General features: G+C 37.3%; 2 long non-coding RNA genes across 2 annotated transcripts; both read left to right on the top strand.

Annotated features, from left to right (window-relative positions):
• Positions 1 to 1304: 1304 nt before the first annotated feature.
• Positions 1305 to 4903, top strand: LOC123049495 (uncharacterized). Its single transcript, XR_006423592.1, has 4 exons — positions 1305 to 1409; positions 4014 to 4153; positions 4257 to 4478; positions 4578 to 4903. It is a non-coding gene; the product is annotated as an uncharacterized lncRNA (long non-coding RNA).
• A 941-nt stretch (positions 4904 to 5844) lies between these two features.
• On the top strand, positions 5845 to 6912 carry LOC123049494 (uncharacterized). Its single transcript, XR_006423591.1, has 5 exons — positions 5845 to 5863; positions 5948 to 6079; positions 6232 to 6326; positions 6414 to 6486; positions 6789 to 6912. It is a non-coding gene; the product is annotated as an uncharacterized lncRNA (long non-coding RNA).
• The last annotated feature ends 930 nt before the right edge of the window (positions 6913 to 7842 follow it).

Raw genomic sequence — 7842 nt, 5'->3', positions numbered from 1 at the left:
CCCCCCCCCCCTAATAAGGAGTGTACAGCACATTGCTGGCCTTTTATGTGGTTGTTAGTGTTTATCTCATTATTTGTTAAACCTATTCTTAAGTTGTTATGTTTCTTATTTGCATTGCATTTTAGGTATGAAAGCACTGAACAGATTACAGTCTGAATCAATGTCATTAATTTTTTACAATAGGTTGCTGTGTTATCATTTTTTTTGTTAACAAAAGTAGTGCTATGAGCAACACCACGTGTTAATGCTTTTCATATCCATCTTGTCCTCACACGCAAAAACAGCAGTTTATATCATGATTTATGATATGCTTTTTTACATGAAAATATTTCGTGTCCCCCCCCCTCTTCCCTCACAATGGAACAACCTAAGTAATTTTTTATCTTAGTTAGTTTTTCGGTTCATCATTTTTAATCTTATCATCCTTTTTTTTGGTTTGTTCCACATAGCTCCCTGTCTAGTAACCATGTCTGAAACTCTGAAACACCGTGGGACTATAAAGCATAGGTTCTCGACCCTCAGATGGAACAAAGCCATTTCAAATTTAACTGATAAGCAAAAAGGATATGTTTCGAAACATGATCTGGATAATCTGTTGCTCATCAATAGGCATCTCATTGTCCCCATCGGATTCATGCAATGGCTTGCCGACCATACTCGCTCAAATGATGTCTTCAAGCACAAGAACAAAGTTATTCATATCCGAAGGGAAATGGCCATTCAGGTTTTTGGAATTCAATCTGGTTCTGAACCTTTTCCTACCGAGAGCAATGATCCTGCTGTAGTAGCAAAAGTTAAGGCACTCAGTGATAAATATAAATTTGGAAGTAGGAACATTCCAATAGAAAACATTGTCAACATGATGAAGAATGATGAAGCTGAGGAAGGTTTTATTTGCAGTTTGTTGTTTCTGTTCGTCTCAACAGTTCTCTGTCCAATCACTGGCAACTACGTGAACTGGAAGCTTCTGTACGGTCTGCATGACATTTCACAGTTGCATAAGTATGATTTGGCAACATATTTGCATCAATCACCCGAGTGAAGAGATCGAAAGCTTTCACGAAAATATTTTTAACAGAGTCTCAGTTGATTTGAAAGATCCTATCTGGGTTGGCGGCTGCCTGCCCATGCTTGCTGTAAGTTATTTTTTCTATTTGTTTTTTTTGTATCATTTTTGTTTTTTTTTCTCCACTATTGTATTCTTCATTCATTTTGTTTTGATCACATTTTCGTCTTATGCAGATCATATATATATGGATTTTCTGGATCTTACTTCTGCAAGGCCATTTAGGAGCATTAACTACAATGTCCCCAGAATGGTTCATGTGCAGAATGATAATTTACTTCACGCAGCTAATGTTGATTTCAAAAGGACAACTAACAAACCAGTAGCCTATGGAGCACTGCCTGTAAGTGTGGATCCACATATATGTTAGAGTACTTCTTTTTTTTCATGATTTTGTGAACAACTTCCCGCGAACAAATTCGTCATTTTAGCGTTGTTTCAAAAAATAAAATCTTCCATTGTCAGCACTGTTTTTTGTGAAAATATTAATGCTCCTATTAGTTAACTGCCCAGTTTATGTGGTTAAAGCTTCTTCGTCAAGTAGTGAGCCACTTTTTCTATGCTAGGGTTTCTACCTCTGAAGTAGTGGTCTGTCATGTTATGCTTATTCTCAGCTTTCTATATGGAGTTATTCTGGTCACTCATGTTCGAATTTTGCACTTCATGCTCAATTTATTTAGCTCTCACAGAAAAATGCATACACAAATCATTTTTTTTGTTCTGCATTTGGTGAAGTATATTTTTTTAATTTCTAAAAGTGGATGTTTTGGATTGTTTGATCCCGTGTTATTATGCAATCCATTTTCATCTTTTAAGTGCGATCTGTTGGGGAACGTAGCATGCAATTTCAAAAAAATTCCTACGCTCACGCAAGATCTATCTAGGAGATGCATAGCATCAAGAGGGGGAGAGTGTGTCCACGTACCCTTGTAGACCGAAAGCGGAAGAGTTTGACAACGCGGTTGATGTAATCGAACTTCTTCTCGTTCCGACCGATCAAGCACCGAACGTACGTCACCTCCGAGTTCTGCACACGTTCAGCTCGATGACGTCCCTCGAACTCTTGATCCAGCAAAGTGTCGAGGGAGAGTTTCGTCAGCACGACGGCGTGGTGACGGTGATGGTGAAGTGATCCGTGCAGGGCTTCGCCTAAGCACTACGTGAATATGACCGGAGGCGTAAACTATGGAAGGGGGCGCCGCACACGGCTAACAATGTTTGTTGTGTGTTCTAGCGGTGCCCCCCCCTCATATATATAGGTTGGAGGGGAGGAGAGGCAGCCAAGGGGGCGCCCCGAGTAGGAGGAATCCTACTTGGGCACCTCCCAATTCGCCCCCCTCCCTTTCCTATTCCTATTCGGAGTAGGAAGGGAAGAGGGGGAAGGGGGAATCCTATTCCCCTTTTCCTTTCCTCCTTCCCCTTTCCTTCTCCAATTTGGCCAGCCCATATGGGAGGGGTGCACCAGCCCCTTTGTGGCTGGTGTGTTTCTCCTCTTGGCCCATAAGGCCCATATAGTTTGCCGGGGGTAGCCCGGAACCCCTTCCGGTGACCCGATACGTACCTGGTAACCCCAGAACACTTCCGGTGTCCGAATACTATCGTCCTATATATGAATATTTACCTCTCGGCCATTTCGAGACTCCTCGTCATGTCCGTGATCTCATCTGGGACTCCGAACAGCATTCGGTCACCAAATCACATAACTCATATAATACAAATCGTCATCGAACGTTAAGCGTGCGGACCCTACGGGTTCGAGAACTATGTAGACATGACTGAGACACCTCTCCGGTCAATAACCAACAGCGGAACCTGGATGCTCATATTGGTTCCCACATATTCTACGATTTATCGGTCGAACCATTACGACAACATACGTTATTCCCTTTGTCATTAGTATGTTACTTGCCCGAGATTCGATCGTCGGTATCTTCATACCTAGTTCAAACTCGTTACGGCAAAGTCTCTATTTACTCGTTCCATAATGCATCATCCTGTAACTAACTCATTAGTTACATTGCTTGCAAGGCTTATTATGATGTGCATTATCGAGAGGGCCCAGAGATACCTCTCCGATACTCGGAGTGACAAATCTTAATCTCGATCTATGCCAACCCAACAAATACCTTCGGAGATACCTGTAGAGCATCTTTATAATCACCCATTTACGTTGTGACGTTTGATAGCACACAAGGTATTCCTCCAGTATCCGGGAGTTGCATAATCTCATAGTCAAAGGAATATGTATAAGTCATGAATAAAGCAATAGCAATAAAACTTAACGATCATAATGCTAAGCTAACGGATGGGTCTTGTCCATCACATCATTCTCCTAATGATGTGATCCCGTTCATCAAATGACAACACATGTCTATGGTTAGGAAACTTAACCATCTTTGATTAACGAGCTAGTCTAGTAGAGGCTTACTAGGGACACTGTGTTTTGTCTACATATCCACACATGTATCAAGTTTCCGGTTAATACAATTCTAGCATGAATAATAAACATTTATCATGATATAAGGAAATATAAAATAGCAACCTTATTATTGCCTCTAGGGCATATTTTCTTCACGATCAAAATTTGTTAAAGGAATAAATAAAACTCAAAATAGCATATGGTAGATGATTTTTTCAGTTTTCTACTGATAGAAAGGTGATGTTAACAACTAGGAGGATCCCGGTTACAATTTTGTAAGAATAAGACCATGATGATATGAAGCTTGGTAGCGTTTTATAAAATACATCATGATCTTGATGACCAACAACAACTCAAGAATTTTAAATAGAATTAAGTCAGCTCAAGTTTTGATAAATGGTTTTTTTTCTTTTCTCGGATGGAACATATCTTTGATTTTTATTTGTTGTTTACTTTGTTTTACATATGTCAATGAATAGTGTTTGCTTCGTATGAGAAGATTTTAGTTTTGATGCAATTCTTTTAAAGAGCTTCGAGACATTTCCACCACACCATATGGAGCTCGTCCACTAGCATTGGTTGAGGATACAGGTTTCAACGCCCCACAAGGAACATTGCCCACAGGACCACCGCAAGATGATGTGTTAAAATCATCCAACCAACCTGAAGTATGTTTGAATCTGTTTTATTTGTTCATTTTTATTCATTTTTTTCTTTTTCTGCAAGATCTTTTGCTCATAACCTTATGTTTTTGGTCAATAATAAATATAGGTAGTGCAAGTAATATCAAAGGTGGTTGCCAAACATGATGAGCTATGGAGAAAAACTCATGAGGAACACATGTCTCGAATGCGTGCAGAGTTGGCAAGCAATGTGTCTTCTATCATTCCAAGCACCAATCCTATGATGGCAAATACTCCCGCCCCTCCTGTTATTATCAGCTAATACCAAGGGACAACAACAACTCAGTCAACAGTGGCCAATAACAGTCAGGTGGTCGCAATAGTTCTTAACTGTTTTTGTCCATCCTCCTTTTTTTCCCTTGATATATACCTAACAACATTTTTTCTTCTTTTCTACCACCAAAACTAGGGAATGTTATCAATGATGGTTACCAAACACGATGATTTGTTGAAGAAAGTACATGAAGAACAAGTATCTAAAGTGTTGGCAGATATGAGCATAAGTGTGACTCCTTGTGCACAAAATGTGTCCTCCCAGTGTAATGATGAAGCAAAAACTCATGTTACTCGCAGTAGCAATAGCCACAACAATGACAGTGCTCTTGTGCGATACCAGGCAACGACTGCTGTCAGTCATGATCAGCAAATTAACAAGAACAACATTATCTTCCATACAAGTGCAATTCTTTTTTGAAGATGACAATGATGTTGGCAAATCAATTGGACAATCACAACTTAGACTTCCATACAAAGATTGTTCTTCTACGAGAGTGGTTCCTGATATTCAGCACGACATAACCCTTGCTATGAGCTATGTTGATGGTACTACTTCGGGAAATGGTATCTTCTCCATTTCAGGACCTTTTCTCCTTCCTGCTACACGAACCATGTCTCCTCTTTTTACTTTTTAAGGCAAACACTCATACCAATTCTCCATGTTTCCTTTTTTGTTTTTCTAGATGTAGGGTCGATGCCCTCTGATGTTAATGAGACAAATCCTCCAAATGTTCTATCTGGTCGTAGTACCATCGAGAAAAGAAATAGGAAGAAAAGAAAAGCAAAAATGTTGTCCCCTGCATCTCCATTATCAACACTGAATCTAGAACCAGCTATTGACAACTTCTACCTAAAGTACCTAAACTACAAGTTCTTCAAAGACAAGTAAGTTTATTGTATACATTCGTAATTAATCAAGTTCTTCGTTTTGTGCATTTCACCACTTTTGGTACTGATGCAAATTATCTATCTCCATTTTTATCATTTGGTCCTTGCCGTCCCACAGTTCTAGATTTTAACGACCAAACGGTGTCATATGAAAAGTCCTGCAATGCTCTAAAACCAATTGGCAAAGTCAATGATGAAGTCATGGATGCCTATATTGCAGTTTTCAACCATGAGAATGTGAACCCTAATCCGAAATCAAAGAAGCCTTCGAAATTCTCATTCTCAACGCACTTTACAGTAATTATCTTCAACTTTTTCTTTCATTTATCTTTTTTCTCCCCATATGTGATGTCAGTCATTCATGACTACCTAGGGTTTTCCATCTTTTTACTCCATATGTGATAATACAATTTTGCTCTTTCTTTTCTACAGACTAAATTGCTTGTGGAGCCTGCAAAATTCGGCACTAGGTCTTGCCTTCGAGAATTCAAGAGAATCAACACAGGAAACAACCTGCACAAATGTGACTTGGTATTCGATCTGTTTTCATGATTGTTAATCCCTTCATTTTATTTCACCTCTATTTTGTGATGGTTACTGTTTTTTCCTCTGCAGCTTTTTCTCCCTAGAGTAAATTAATTCCATTGGACGTTCTTTTGTGTCAACAACCTTTTCGAAATAATCAACTTCTTTGATTCAGCAAATAGCGTCCACGCTGATGAACTCAACATCCTCACAACAAACCTGGTTAGTTTTACTATAAGTAAAAAATATTTTTTTTCAAGAAATTTGTATTTTTTTGACGCATTGGCCATGAAGTAACTCTGTTTGTAATAAGTATAAATTTACTTTTTTCGGTCTACCTAACTTCGAAGTTATCTTCATGTCTTATATTATAGATTACCAACCTCAGCACTCTATTCAAGGCATCCAACTGCAGTTTCGAAGAATTCGTAAAGTTTTCTCCTGAAAACTATCCCAAACAACCTAACTTGTGAGATTATCGTTTTGAGCCTTTTCTACATCTTTTCAAATTTACAATTCTGTTTATTCATCTGTTTTTTTGTGCAAACATGGACAGGCATGACTGCGCTATCTATGGCATGCTATACATGGATTGTTGGAATGGAAAAGACATGAAGGAGTTTGAACAAGTAAATACTACACCCACCACATCTCTCTCTGTAACAAACTACCTTTTTGTTTTAAAATTATCTATAATCTTTTGTGTGCAATACAATCACTGTTCCAGAGAGAGTTATGTCATGATATACTTCTTCCACGTTCTGTTAATTTTTTGGTCTCAAATGTCATCATGCTTTTGTACTTCTTTTTTCCTGTTATGTTAATTTTTTGCAAGTCTTTCTTTTTTGCACACATAGACTGCATTCTTTCAGTTATGTTACTATTTTTATAATGATTTTCAAACTAAAAAACTCATGCAATTTTTTTCCAGGAAATCGTTCCCCAATTCCGTAAGCTCATTGCATACAAGATAGGAAACTTCAATCAGAACAAGTTCCAGTTCGAGAAGATGAATGCCGATGTCACAAAGAAGAGGAGAACCCGCCGTTAGGTTTCGTAGTCGAACTAGTATGATATGAACTAGGATTAACTGGTTTCTTTTTTCGTGTTTCATGTTCGCCGTTAGGTTTCCGATGGGAGTTACAGCACTATGTATAAAATGATGAACATGGTTGTGTTTCACTCTCAGAATTTTGAGAAACTAGCATCGACAAAAAACAATATCTATGGTTTTCCATGTAAGCTATGGTTTTCCATGTAAGCAGTACTTAAATCAGCCATATTATTTTCTGGAAACAGACCCAGTATCGGCAAAAAAATTGTTCATTTCATTCAAACATGTCTATTTTTTCTATGCAAAACATGTTAGTTCATTCCGAGCATTTTTATTAAAATAAATAATGTACTTTTTTTAAACCTTAAGGGATCACCTAAGACGCTATAAAAAAGGTTTAAGCGCATTTTCCCCTCATGAATAAAGAAATTGTCCCATAATTTATTAACAACTATTCTAAATCTTTTTCAACATTTTTTCAACAACTTTTAAAAAATTTGAAAAACATTCCCTAAAATAAATTTATTTTTGTGTGAACAACTTTCTTACAAAAAACATATGAACAACTCTACCTAAATTTTACTTTTGAAAAACTACGGAACAACTTCTATAAAATTCTATATAGTGAACAACTTTTTAAAAATTTCATGAAACTCCAATCTTAAATTTTGCAAACAACTTTTCTTAAAATTTTACAACCAACTGTTCAAAAAAATTGCATGTAGAATATTTTTTACAAAACTTTTTAAATAAACTTTTACAACTTTTTTTACTAAACTTGTTTACTTTTTTTTGTGAACAACTTTCCCTGGTTTTTTGAACAACTTTTGTAAACTTGTCAAAATTTTCTTAAAATCATTTTTTTGTTTCTTGAAATCTGTGGATAACTTTTGTGAACAACTTTTCAAAATCATAGGACAACTCCCGAGTT

Source organism: Triticum aestivum, chromosome 2D, assembly GCF_018294505.1.
Source record: "Triticum aestivum cultivar Chinese Spring chromosome 2D, IWGSC CS RefSeq v2.1, whole genome shotgun sequence".
Lineage (NCBI taxonomy): Eukaryota > Viridiplantae > Streptophyta > Magnoliopsida > Poales > Poaceae > Triticum > Triticum aestivum.
This window is presented reverse-complemented; position numbering and strand designations above follow the sequence as displayed.